Genomic DNA, 15,976 nt, shown 5'->3' on the forward strand with positions numbered 1-15,976 from the left:
TATCTCAAGGATTAGCACCAAATTTGCTATTGCGGGTCTATTATCTTAAAGTATATAGGAAAAAAGAGTGAGAAGCAACAGAGTGTGAAATTCAACAAATAATTTATTTACCTAGAATCAAAGCGAACATGAAAGCAAAATGTTGGGTATAGTTAATTCAATTCCAAAATAATCCTAGAATATAAATCCTAATAATAAACGTTCTGAGTAAACATTATTGGAAATCCAAAATTAAGTCCAACGATTACGGTGCTGAAATGCATGTGATGGCATGTATCGTGTTCTTGTATCAACAGTCCTCTGTTGAAACTCAGTAATATAACTCCAGGTTTGAATCCCCTATTAATCCCAGTGAATGTCTCTACACAAGAATAGTATATATATGAGCACACTGTATTTCCAGAGAAAAATAACTTGATTAAATTAAAGAAAGAAATTCCAGCCCCAATGAACTACTCGACACAACTAATACAATCGATTCAGCCGCATCCTAACCACGCCTGACTAATTTTCAAACAAGCAAGACTTCCATTTTAAACTAAAACCTAAATAGTGACCCCATATTAGGGTAAAAGTATATTGTTCTAGAAAGATCTTACTTACAATTATAAAGTCGATCATCAAAATCACAATATAACATATGACGATCATCAAGTAGTCCTTGACTATATTTAAGATAATGATTCACACTTCACGAGAATGAGGGGAAAAAGTTCTAGACCAAAATTTGAACTGATTTTGGACAAGTATGTTGAGGGAAAAGACACCTTCATATTCCCCCTATATATCCAAGTTTTTCCCTGAATATTTTAACATCGACATATCTGAAAATCTTCCTAAGAAATTCTAATGGAATTTTCATTTTCGTTTCTCTTTAGCGATGTGACACTTTTTATCTTCAAGTCTATGTACCGAAAACACATTTTTAATGTGACTAATGATAGATAAAATATATGTTGGGGTTTGGGACTAGACAAGGAAATCCCAGTCACGGGTTTTTATTATGTCTCCCCACTCGGGCAAGCCTCGTGGGGGAGACATAATATAAACCCGTGACTGGGATATCCTTGTCTCGGTCCAAACCCCAACGTGGATTATTTTTCTCACCCAATATTTTCCTTTAAAGTAAAAATAATTATGCACTAGTGTTCACGTCCAATGTTTACATGCGGCGCATTAATATAAATATGTTAATGAGGGCTGTGGTGTGACCCTTGCGTCCGAAGAACAGTTACTACGAGTGAGCAAAGAAAAATAACGACATAAAACGTCGCATACTAATGAGGTATTGTCACATTTAATGTATGGATGTTATATTAAATTGGCAATAAATAAATAATATTTATTACAAGAAACTGTTTTATTTTCATCAGTTCCAATTTTGAAACGTTATATTGTAAATAATAAAACCATATTGGCTACTCAGCTCTACTATAGTTATACTTAGTACAAGCTGTAACGAAGAGTAATATCTTTCATTAGATTATTCATGGGTAATTAGAGATCTGGGTCACTATCGTATATAGTATTCTTTCCTTTAGAGGAGTTGAAACTGTGTGTGACATATTTGTATTGTCCTTAATATTAATTGTAAAATGACCATAGTGTATAATAGACCCTCCAAAAACGGACTCTAGCGGAAAGAGACAAGATGGCCGCTATCGCTTAACCGGCTTGAGGCAGCTGTTCCGTTTTTGAGTGCCGTTTTCATGACAATTGTGCTTGTTGCCTGTTTTAATCTTCGTTAGAGTGTTCATTATGTATTGGCTGTTAAATTCGTATGTGTTTCTTCGTCTCCTTGTTTTGGAAACGAGAACAATATGACTTTTTCCAGCTGTCTTGCTCCACTGTTTTTCAACAAATCGTCATCACGTGATACTCGCCAGTCAACCCGTTTATGATACGATGGACTCTCATTAATTGCTTTAAATGATCACTCCTTGGCTCTCCACACTACTAGACTAAACGAACTGGGACTACATTCAACATTACCTAAATGTAAAGACAAGCGAAAAAAGAAACGTTTTTAAAGCTGGCCGCAGTAGAACAGGAATAAGAATCCCAGTTATCTTCCTTATTTCGGCACAACCATTTAAAAAAACATTCGACCGTTAATTTAGATAACCTAATTCTAATTCCTATTAATTCGTCAACCTTTGTGTCAACTATCCAAGAAATACCTCTGCGCATTGCATTATTCAATAACAAGTCAGTAGGACCACCGGAAAAGCGCACAGAATTAGTTTTATCAACGACCAGAATGATGACATATTTTACGTGTCAGAAACATCAGGCGATGAGACCAAGTGTGCGGATCTAACACCCATCCGTTACTCCATCAAGTCGTTCCCCCGTAATTCTCGCGGAGGTGGAATTGCTGTCATCACAAAGAACTCCATGATAAAACGTCTTAACTGCACCACAACATTCAATTTTGACCACACATCGTTTGAACTAGTCAACACCACACTCACACTGGAGCAAAGGTCAGTCCATTTTTTCTGCCTATACCGGAATTCTCCAAGTAGAAAAAACAAGCTGGCTGACTCTCTTTTTGGAGCAGTTTCCGCATCTCCTGGGCTATGGAAATTCGATAGGTGGCAACCTGGTTATTCTTGGAGACTTCAACTTTCCCGTTGACAGTCCCGGAAACTCAAATAAATCAAAACTCACAGATTCAATTAATATTTTCAACCTCAAATAGTCAGTTAACCAAACCACCCATAAACATGGTCACATTTTTGACTGGATTCTTCATAGACCTGATGATAGCATTCTACGGTCCTCCCTGGTATCCTGTGACCTAGCATCAGATCACCTCTGCATTATATGCCATCTTGACGTATCAGTCCCTAACCCTCCAACTTTATGCGCCACTAAAAGAAACCTCCGTATCATAAATAGAACCAAACTAATGCAGACATCCAAGCTAACCTCACAACTTCCTTACCTCCTACCGCAGAACAACTCGATAACTGTCTGCCTTCATTGCTTGACAAACATGCCATAGCTACCAAGTGCAGAGTATCAATTCAGAAGTGTTCTCCATGGTATGGCAGTGTTAGGGACCAGCTTTGCACTGCTAAAAGAGACGGCCGTAAAGCTGAGAGGCTCTGGTTTTCCACCAGACTCACTATTCATAAGCACATATATGAAGTCGCTAAGAAGATTGTCACAAATGTAGTCCATGCAGCCAAATCAGCCCACTACACTAGTAAGATCATGGAATGTTCCAGCTGCAAAGAGCTCTTCGAGATTACTAACAAGTTAATGTCACGGAACAAATCAACACCACTTCCAACTACCTTCTATCCAGTCGACCTTCCGGACATGTTTGCAAATTTCTTCCGTGACAAAGTACAAGCCATTAGAGATAAGCTTGACACCACAATTTCAATTGACTCGTCGTCACCATACAGTTAGAATATATAATTTTAGCGGCAACCATTATCAGCATTTGAACCTGTCTCTATGGATTTCGTACGTACAATCCTGATGAAGAGTGCACCAAAGTCACGTGAACTTGATCCAATTCCAACATCACTGCTGCTTGAGGGCTTAGATCCAGTATTGCCTGCACTAACTGATGTAATTAATACCTCTTTCTCATCCCGGGAATTCCCATCATTTTTCAAAACTGTACAATCTGCATATTGCCCTTGCCTCAGTCGCTCTCAAGTGTCATAGATTATCATCCAGTGTCTCACCAATTGTATGCTGATGACACCCAAATATACAAATGTAGCCACCCAACTAAAGTTGATGCTACCATCCAAGGTGTAGAGAGGTGCATTTCTGATGTGAAATCATGGATGACATGTAACAAGCTGCAGATGAATGATAATAAAACTGAGGCCATTCTGATCGAAACAAAAGACTTTCTCATTCACATATTTTACCTCAAACAATAAATATCAGCAACGCCGACATTAAATTCAATAATCAGTACGAAACCTACGTGTTACTTTGGGCAGTACTCTCACATTGCACCAACATGTCATCAACATATGCAAGGCTGCACATCTTGAGCTGAGACGCATCAGCTCAATTCGCAGATATCTTAAAGTTGATGCCACTGAAACACTTGTGTGTTAATTAGTACTTTCAAGACTGGACTATTGTAACTCAATTCTGTCTGGTTCATCTCAATATCTACTCCAGAAACTTCAGAAAATTCAAAACACAGCTGTTCAGATCATACTTAGAGTACCACGATCAGAGCACACCTCCCCGCTGCTTTGTACCCTACACTGGCTATCCATGCGATCCAGAATCAAACACAAACATTTGTTCTCTGTGCTATGTTTCACTGTCGGACTCTAGTCCAACATACCTATCCGACCTCACCCACGTGTACACACCAGCAAGTTACTCCTCTTTTGACAATCGTATACTCATTATTCCCACTATGAACATAAAGTCATATGTACAGCGTTCTTTTGCATACCAGGGCCCAGAAACGTGTAATTAATTGCCCACTGAATTAGACACAAACACACAGTGATCACATTCAAGAGGGCTCTCTAAACTCACTTATTTCGACTGCAAGAACAAACTTAAAGACCTAATAATGTTTCCTACCTGAAATATTCTCAGCATGTTTTTTTTTATCTCTTAATGTTTTTCTAATTTCCTGGTGTTTGTTTCTGTAATAATATTATTATGGTCTTTTTATCTTATAGGTGTTGTCTAATGTTGTAAACCGCTTAGAGCTTCTAAAGATTAGGAGCTGTACAAAGTCCTCGTTATTATTATAAACAAGTGGTAAACTTTCAAGTTCACGGATTATTCTTTACATTTATTTTTCTGACCTGAAAATATGGCAAGTGCTACAGTGAAATTTGCTTATGGATTAATGTACTGACGGATATATGATTCCTTCTGGCTCGTTAGTGGATTCTTTGTCGTTAAATAGTGTAGGTCTATTTTTTATTCAACCTGGGCACAGTGGAGATGCTTAACAATATTAGAAGAAAGCATGTTTTATATAACACTTTTCAGGCTATTACTAAGTTTTACTTAGTTGTTAAGAGAGTATGGAGGCTGTGAAGTGTATCGATCTATAGTATATATGCATGGATAAGTGTTTTCTGTTATCTTGTTCATTTCACACAGCATTGAGAATTTTATCCTATATGTATCACAGTCATTTTTTAGGTCAGCGTCATTAAATGTAGCTAACAGTATATAATTTGTTTCACAAGAAGTATTTAAAACTAGTTAGGTAGCTTTAGCTACATTTAATGACGCTGATTTAAAAATATGTTGACCTAGGCCTGCATATAGGATAAAACTGACCATGCTTTGTGGAATGAACAAACATAATACCATAAATCTCGACATCATATGCGTTTGTCTTTGTATCTCTCGAATTGTTTCTGTATGGTGTGTTCTCAAAGATGGATCTAACTTAAGTTACTGTGTTTTTGTTATATATTTATTGCTGTTGTTGTTGTTTGATTTTATTACAACTACGTCAGGCACAGCAGAATACAACATGGGTTTCGCTTTAGAATGATACCCGTCCATAACCCCACAAAGCTTTTGGCGTAAATGTATGATAACTATTGTAATTGCAAGAGAATTATTCTACCTGTTTTTAAAGTGAGAACAATTTAATACAAGGTTAATCATGATCTCGTAATTTAAACTTACACAAACACCTATTAAACCTATTATAAACTGCATAATGTCATACTTTTATTTATGGTCACAATAAAGTACTTACTACACCTGTATTGATACTATTTGGATTTGATTTTTAAACAAGATGTTTCTAATATCTCCACCTGTCAAATTTACTTTCTTCTACATGTAGCAATTGCAGCGTGATTGATTACACTCACGCGTCTACACATCTGCATGATAATGGAATACGGTAAATGTTCTGTTTTAACGTATATGAGCTTAAACAGTAATATTATTTTTAATAATATTGATCTTGTTGGTCTTCATCGTCTATATGTTTATAATTAGAGATATCATATGGTTTTTTTTTGTTATACTGAGGCATACATGTGTTCCGTTTAATGACAATTGCATTAAAGGCTAAAATATGCATCCATATTCCAGCGATATGTAACAATACACCAAAATGTTATAAAAGTGAATATTAATATTTAAAAAATGTTCCATCGGATATAATGCTGAGATTTCATGCCATTCAGTTATGTTATTATTAAATCATTGAATTTTAAAGATTCTAAGGTGCTAAGATTATCTAAACTTGCCATTGTAAGGTCAAATTTATATCTTATATCATACATACAACACTCATTAATTAAAAATATCTAATCAGAACATGTCATCTCTAAATAAATTAAAACTTCAAAGTAATTTAAACAGATCTTAACGGATTTTGAAAGAATTTCCCTGCTTTGTGTGCGAATGAATCATCTTTATTGTTATCTTTTTGTTAGACAATGCAAAACTAAATATCGATTGGAAACTTCTTCCAAGGTTTCTCATTATGTTTATTTCTACAAACCTGATGTGCAATGTTTTATTACGACTGTAGGTTTTATATTTGTATTCATAATCCAATCACAACACTTCTTAAACCTTTATTTAGAACTTTGAGATTTTGATATCTAACAGGATGCACTTAAATGTGATCATATGTCATGTTTACATTGGATGATATCGAACACTCTCGTCTCCGAAGGGGTAGTGTAATAAATCACATTCATGTCTCCATAAAGTTTAAATGGTATTTGAGTACAGTACATGGTCGGTTTTCCAAGCTAGATTAATCTGGTATTTTCCAAGGTCTGAATATTGTACGTGTGCTTGACTGTAAACATGATGGCTGACAAAATGAGTCATAATTCACACAAATGTTTACATTTGATGTTTGGCATTTGTAGAATTGGACCATTGAACACCTAAATAAATAGAATGCGGAATTCAATTATATTTTAGGTTCAAATATGATACGTTTTACTAAATATCGTTTGTCACTTGAAGGTCACCAGCATATATTCATATTTAGAGTGTTATGATGTTGTATATAACTATATTAGCTCAGGTGGGCTAAAAGATAATTAAGTTATTTCCCACTGGAATGGTTAGGTAAAAAGAATATGTATTTTGCAATATTAAATTCAGTAGTAAGGTCTGTCATGTGGGGTATATTGCAAAATATAGTCGTAATAGACTCTTGACGGTACATATAAGGATACATCTTAGCAGTAAGATTCATTCCTATTTGGATCCATTCCTTTTTTCACATATTAAATTCAGTCAGCGGAAGTGTCTAAATTTGTTTGGAGAATTTGAGAAGAGACATTTGTTAGGACTTTTCATTGGAATGATAAAGTGCTAATTGGTCTAGGACACTATTATGGGACTACTGTGTTTTACCCAAATGACTTCTAGGCAACGCATTTGTGGTACTATATTTTATGTTAGAAAGTCATTTGCTAATTTGGACAAATTATTCAAATATTTTATTATAAAATTAAAGCCGCATTTTCGTAAATGCTTTGAGTTTGAATGGAAACTCAGTTTTTTTCACCTTAATTGCTAACATTTAAAAATAATATTGTTTTGATCTCTGGTTTGTTACAGTGGTGATGTAGTTTGTATCAAAGCATCGATATGTCGTTTGTACAATGGAATGCAGATTGAAAAATATTCCCTGCAGGATAATCACAATTTCAGCGAGTTTTAGCAAGACTTTCTGTTTCATTACATCATTTAAGACGAACAACAATCAACATTTTCTAAATTTGCATTATCTGATCTATATTACATAATACGTTATTCCCCGACGTGTCTTGTGATGTAGACATTCCTGTTGGGACCTGCTGCATGTTGCAAGATATGACTAACGAAGTCAATATGTTTGATATGGAAGACATGCATTTACATATAAATGCATATAAACGTGCATAAATGCTTGATTACCGTATCTTAAAATATTTGAAATTGTATGCAAATGTGTGTTTCGAAAAAAAGCGATAAAATCTTTAATGAATATTGATAGACGTTGTTTGAAATGAGTTTTAAATACATTCGAAATGTAATTATTTTAGTTCTTGGCTTGTACATTTCAAGGCCTGAATATCTCGTGAAAATATGGGGCCTATAAACGTGGTTGCGAAACCCTCACCATTCTCCTATCTTAGCAATGTTCATTTGTAACTAAACGGAACTATAAGGCCATTTAACCGAATACCTATTATATAAATAAATAGAAAACATTTAAATTTCAGCAAATATGTTTAGAGATAGGGTCGGTCCCACAACATAGCATAGCATATTACGCTTGCAAAATGATGCAGGGCGCTTTTACGTCAATGCAGCAAGACCTAAAAACATTCAGATATATATAATACTTGCGTCATTAATAATGCTTACCCAGCTGAGTTGACTACGGACCCAGACCTCCAATTATAAAATAATATGGTCAGATAATAGATCCATGTTCTTGTTATTTGGTTTTACACGTGAATGCAATAAAATATGTAGACCCTGCTATGCAGTCACCATTTGTGATAGCATGTCTGAGTCTTTGTTGTTTGGATCTTGTCTTAAGTCAAATATGAGCAATTATCGTAGTCAGGTCTGTTAGACATCAAGGTCATAACACAAAACCTCTGGCACATCCCTAGGTTAAACATTTAAAACTTTTGACAGGACAAATCGTCGTTTGATGCGATGCAAGTTATCTTATCAGCGTTTTATAAAAGTTTAAAACTACGATATTTACACCATTTATGACCAAATATATTAAAAATAAAATAAAACATGAACATTGAGAAAATATTTTTCATCCCCATCCCATCTATTTGTTTCCATCATTATGGACTGAAAAAGATAACTAAGAAGTTGTTGTTGTTGTTGTGGGGTTTAACGCCATTTTTCAGCACGATAGGCTATACATGGCGGCCAGTATTAATGGTGGAGGAAGAACCCGGAAAACCCCGGAAAGAACCACCGACCCACGAGAAGCTACTGGCAGGCTTTCTCACATGCCCACATTGGCTGAATCTTAGACTCGAACCGCCGCAGACAGAGGTGAGATGGCAGTGATCCGTAACGAAGAGCGCTTTAGACCACTCGGCCACTCGGGGCCCCAACTAAGAAGTTATATTAAGTAGAGAGGCACCTGAATTGTCGTATTTAATCAATTTAATGAACAACTTAATTTGGTATCAGATAAAGAGACTATTTCTCTTTCATTTTAAATTTATTATTGTGATAAAGAGAAAATGAATGACAGAGAGACAGGTGACAGTAATATGTTCAGAAAAAGTTATATTTAGGGAAAGAAAGTTGACCTGCCATTCGCATATGATAATGGGGGTAGTGGATTCTAGACTTCAGACGTTCACAAGCGTTTGTAAAATAGGGGGCATAATCGCTTGAGATTTTCTCGTGAGAGTGAAATATGGATCCTCGCTGTTAATTATTTGGCCTCAATCGGCGCATGATTTTAGTTCACCTAGGCTTGTGAGATGGTGCACTAACATAGAGAGAAAATTTTATCAAGACACCAAACAATTTAATAGGTAGAGAGAAATACTGTTAACTCCTGGATGAAATCTTCACGACGCTTTTGCAAATGGAGACGCTATTTAGACACGGTAATCATTTCCCCATACTTTTTATTTTCCATCGAAACCTCTTCCTAGGAGACAAATTATCTTACAGGCCCATACGCAGGAAAATCATTTACGTTCACCCAGTAATATTAATTCACGTGTTCTGAACCCTAAGTTGAAATTTGGGTTGGTTCCGTGAACCACCTGCCGCACATCAGCGTCATCGTTGTCGGCATTGTTTCTTGTTTCATCTTATATTATACGTTCTGCCATCAGTTTGGTCAAAATTATCCTTGGCAAACATCATTGATGGAGCAGCTGATCTTGCATTATCATCTGAATATTTTGCTGGACCCAATACCGTTGTGGCTATTATCTTGAATTGATTCAATCTCTTTTCCATCAATCATGTATATGGCACTTCTGAATAACACCATGATGCCATTATTAACAAAACCAACTCTTATATCAGCTCTGTATGGTGTATTAGCGACGACGTCTGTTACAAGTTCTCATTGTACTTCAATAAATGATTCGGTGGGCAAGAAATATCTGCTTGTATCCTGAACTTGCAGCTCAATTCGACCACGCTGATTAGACTGTCGTGCTTCATAAGAATAATCCTGATAATCACGCACAAATTCATCTTTAATAACTGGTGCGTCCATATCAAACGCTAGATCGGATTTACACTTGAACATTTTTATTATATTTATTATCCTCTAAAACGAAAACCACATCCTGCTATCATACTTGTATTTATTTTTTTTTTCTCATTGTGGTACACCAATCAACTCTGCTAGGCTTTGATTTCCAGCCTGATTTCATATTTTACCAACATTTGCAGGCATAACGTCAGTACATGGCAGTTTTACTGGCTGTGGTTTTCGTCGTAGTAATCGTGATAGTCTATCCTTGATTGCTGAGAATGATTCACTAGCAGCATCACCAACAGCACCAATACATTTATCACGAACAACGTCAGTAGCTTTCATTGATAATTGTTTTGCAGTCGGTATTGCTTTTGCGGCTATTCTTCTAAACAGACCCTGAATAACATCACAGAGTCCAGCACCGTGGATAGCTTTCTATGTTGGTAATCGCTAATTTATCACCCTGAATATGATCGATCCAAGTTGAGCACTGTGTATAATCATCTGATTTTCTTCTCACTGATCGAATTGCATACCTTGATTCACAATGGTAAACATCGGCGATTTCATCGAGGAGGGAGAGATTAACATCTATGTCCATTATACCGCCTGTAAATAATCGTTGACAAATATCAGCTGCTTCATTAGTGATTTCTGGAGAATTATTATTATCTCGTTTTCCTCCAATTAGAATATAAAGTCCTTCAACATCTGCAATTACGTTATTTGGGGATGAAGAAATAAGGCCGCTTCCTTGAGTAACAAAACCAATTCTGGTTGTTTCTTCTGCCTATTTCTTATCTCTTACTTGATGAAGAACGTAATTTCATCCATCGTCTAATTTCTTGAAATTCCAAATATTTGTCTTTTTGTTTACATGCTCGTTCAACTCCTGTAAGTTTCGACTTTATTTCGTTGTGTTTTCGGTTGATTTTGCCTTTTCAAGTTGCAACTTCATTTCTTCTTCTTTTTGTCTCCTTTCCAGAATTCATCGTCTAACACACTCATCTACTGTCTGATTAAAATTGTTAAAACTATTCACATCTTCCTCAGATCTGATTCGCTTAGTATCAGTAGCAGTGCGATATACATCCCTAATCCAATCGGCAGATCTGATAGTTTTCATATATTCGGGTTGACATAATTATCTCTATTATTATATCCAAACGCGGCAATATCAATTATTTGGTCTTTGTCCTTGATAGTGGCAATAACTTATGGTGTGAATTTATCAATAATTTTAGTTTTGACTCCTGGCAGAGGTTGTGGTTGAGGAGGTTGCTGGGGTGGTCATTGAGCTGCTTTCTAGAATTTCTAGCTACGCCATTGTACAACATACCACTGATACGAATTTGTGAAAGCCTGGTGCAACAACGGCAGAATAGTAAGTGGCATACAGCTGCTGTAATCTATTTCATGTTTTGTTTTGATTTTTCCTATATCCACCATACATTTCATATTTAAACTAATAATTTTTTATATCTTAAATTCAAATCTTTAATATCATAAAATATTTCAATAAAACCTAATTTCCAATATTTATATTTATAATATCAAAATAATAATAATTCCTGATACAGTTATTGGTTGGTTGATGTATACTATTATGCAAAATATGTTATCAAGAATTCGATTTTTCATGTGAAAATTTTTCTACCAAATGTTTATATATATATATATATATATATATATATATATATATATATATATATATATATATATATAAAACCCTTGCATTTTAATTTAACAGAAATCATATTTTTGTATCTAAGAAGACGCTAAAATATTTCCCATAAGAAATGAGTGCTTGTCTTCATAAATATACCATTCAGTTAGGCAGACACTATGACTCAAGGTAAAAAAGACAGTAAACTGTTATGGTCAATGTGAAATGTCTGTCAGCAAAGGATTACCATCAGTATCGCTGTGTACGATGTCATTTTCTCTGAATGCAATCGTATCTTCATACATTTTGAAAAAGCAGTTGATTACTTATCAAAATCCACTAAACTGGACTGACCAGCACCAGATCAGAGCATAGCTGCACATATGTAGCTGATGATATATATGATTTAAACTGATGACCTGTTCACATTCTTCCATAAAAATGAATTATAACTTTACAGGAGATACCATATTGCATATTACATCTTCAACCAACATTGTCACTTGTCCCACTTTCATAATGTGTTTGCGTCCTGTGAGTGGTTAGAAAACTCTTGGAAAGAAGTCGTAAGTAGAACTTTGCAGCGTTGTGAAATAAGAAATATTGATGACAGTCCTGATTACAGTAAGCATGGTTGAAACGGAGTTTCAGTCTTACTGAAGTGGCATCACTGTTGGTACCACAAGAGAGGCAACCTGATGCCAAAGTTGCAACATAGTCTACTTGCTCTCGTGACAAACATGCATTCTCTCTGCAGATTGTGGCTATATGGAATCCTAGATGCGACCACAGGATCGTTATTCCGTGCTTTAGAGGATATTGCATGATGTTTGGCACATATTTCGAGACATACATGAGTCTAAATTGATAATCAACCAACGTTGAATAGTGTCGTGTAATGTACGTAAGTATGTAATACCTACAATCGCTTGCTCCTTCGATATTGAAAAGGTGATTAACTCTTTCCTCAAGTATGCACGATTGAAGACAATGGTTAAATCTACTGATCTCATTTGTCATATGCTGCCCCAAATGAGTGCATTTTATCCCAAGCAAATATGTAAAGTCAGCGGAGCGAAGATATTTGAGTATCTGAACTAAAATAGCTCTTACCGCTCCGAATATCTTTCTGTCATATATATTATTTGTGACAATAAATTAGTCCGGACAAAACCCTGTTTTTGCCCACTCATATAGCTGTGTAATACAGAGGATAAGACAGTACATAATATTTTCTTTGCTTCATAGTTAACCTGGCGTTCTATCTCTTATAAACAACATACAAACTTTGCAGTGCTAGCTTCAAAATGCATCCCCTACAACATGTTTAAATTACGTTTTCCTTGTCAATTTCAGTTATATGTAGACCTTCATTGTCTTGTCTTCAAAAGACCTCGTATGGTCTCTTTCAGCTGTTGAAAATGATAATCTCCATTCTATATGGCGCCCAGAGCCATGTAAATGCCCAACAGGTGTGACGAAATATCCATAATCCCTGACAGTCTTTATCTGTATAGGTGTAGGCCATCCGGTGTGCCAGTGGTTCTAGTGAATGTGTGCATGAGCTTTACGGGTTTGGGCTCTCGTGCATTAGAGATAGGCAATGGTTATAGTATAAGTCACATATGTCATGTATGCGCATTAACTCATTTTGAGTTAGATATAAATTGTTCTTTTGAAATTTCTTTAACCAACGTTTATTCAGTCCTGATTATTAAATGTTCTGCACCTTAACTGTCACCTAGAAACTTCCAGACAAATATTATCTATCCCTGGGGACTTTTACAATAGTGGCCATGTACTAAGCTTGGGTCAAAACAAGAGCACGTCGAGTGGAACCGTCACAATCGAGGGTAGAACGAATTTGTTTTATCTATATGCATAGCCTGCATTGTGACATTCATCAGGATTGTATGGATCAAAACTTAAGGTTCATTTCGTCAAAAAGTGTATAAGTACTTTAACATTAAATTTGCCGTATGAACCTCTCAGGGTATATTTGTAATGCCCTTCTTAAGGAATATAGATGCATACGAATCCAGATGAAGTGAATACTTGCCACTTAAAGGTACGTAGAATCTAATTCTGAAAATAACGCATAATACTGAAATAGTCGGTGTTGAACGCTCGCATGATCCGTGTGGCTTGTACAATAATTTGATTTCCTATGAAGTCGGTAGTACTACATACTGCAAAGACGCGCAAAGACAGAGCAAAGACGGCACATGGGGATTAAATCTTGCAATAGTGGAAAATATCTACTGTTGATATAAAATTATAAAATTAAATATATCAGAATTAGAAACGGTTGTTTTGTCTATGTGTTTATCTTTCTTTTCTTTAAATTTATGTTAGCACGCAACTATTAGCTCATATAATATATACATATTTCTTAATTGTCTTAACGAAATATATACCAAAACAATAATGTTTCGCTATTTAAAGTTTTAATGCTTCCATGCGCGCTTCTGTTTTCCAAATGCTTACGACATGTGTTAAAAAATATATGTGTCCATGGGAATTATAGCCTCGTTATTAAATGAGATAAAATATGTTACAAATAATGATAATAATATTACTTTTTGTGGACAAAAGACGTTAAGAACATTAACAATAATTCATTATAACCATGCGCACAAATATATATTGAAAAAAGCAATAGAACTAGTTAGATGCTTGGAATCAACATTCAGTATTTACCACTATTGTCAATTTAAGAAGTCTATGTGCCGTCTTTGCCTTGTCTTTGTCTGTCTTTGCCCGTCTGTGTATGCCTTTGCCTGTGTTTGTGCGTCTTTGCTGTATTTAATAGGTCCTTCCATAAGTACATACGGCACAAAATCAATCTTAATATACGTGGTTATTTTTGAACGAAATCAACCTAAAGGTTTGATCGAATAGAATCTGGATTGAATGGCGCGCGCGGTAATGTCACAATGAAAGCCACACATGCTCATAAATAAATTCGAACTACCATATATAATGATAATTAGACTCAACGTGTCCTTATCTTGACCCAGTTCTGTACCTGGCCACCAGTGTAAACTCCATAGCGATCGCTAATTTTCGTCCTGAAGTTTCTTGATGACAAGTAAGGTGCAGAGCATTCAGTAATGGTGAATGTATATATATATATATATATATATATATATATATATATATATACATATATATATCGCAGTACTGGTCATTTTCCGAAGTTTTGGCTGCATTTCAATTTGTTACACTAATAAGAAGCAATATGTATTATATGGGATATTTAGTCCTATGTCCAGATTGTTTCTGGGGCAGGACAGATTCAGACTAGATCTTGTTCTCACCATGGGCGCCCGCATATAGATGTAATTGGGCGGGGCACTTGAGACCCCCTGGATTTCACCGCTATCATGTTTGGCCTATATCCGTAAAACCATTACATGTTTTTCCACTTCTGAAAAATATTCTGAGGGCGCCCCTCCTTCTCACGGCAGGCAGCGGCTGGCGAATACTTATGCTCTTTGATCCAAGTAACTCGGTGTGGTCAGGTACGCTGTACCAGGAAGACTTATATTGTCGGTACAGTCGTACTAAAACGACTGGGTCAGTGGGAGGGATACACTGTATACTCTACCGGTAGGAAATACAATCTACTTACACCACTGCCGTTATTTGCAGCTCTCTAATATGTTAAATTTTGTGTTGATATATGATATAGTCTACAACACTCATATTAGTCATGTCCACCTTACCTCCACTGTATCACATTTTCATAGATATCAGACCACACAGACATAACGAAAGTGGTTGCTGCTTACGCAGGTTTCCACCCATTGTAACTAAATTTAGAGGCGTGTGTTTTTCCAGTAGATTATTGTCAAAGTGAAAAAAATACCTTTTAAAATAAACTTGAATGAAAGCAGATTGTAAATATTTTGCAAAGAGTCTGAAAACTTTAAAAGTTAAGGCAGAACAGATCGATTAAATAATGACTTCATGTATGTTGTTCTACATGTCTCGGAAGTATTTAACATGGTCGTTTGACCGCAAATTACGATACATAGTTTTTAAAATTGAAATGCCCCATTCACGTACATTTATTTTTTTTTTAAAATTTAAAATGCGGTCTCATT

This window comes from Sinohyriopsis cumingii, chromosome 5 (assembly GCF_028554795.1).
Source record: "Sinohyriopsis cumingii isolate HCF-2022 chromosome 5, ASM2855479v2, whole genome shotgun sequence".
NCBI lineage: Eukaryota > Metazoa > Mollusca > Bivalvia > Unionida > Unionidae > Sinohyriopsis > Sinohyriopsis cumingii.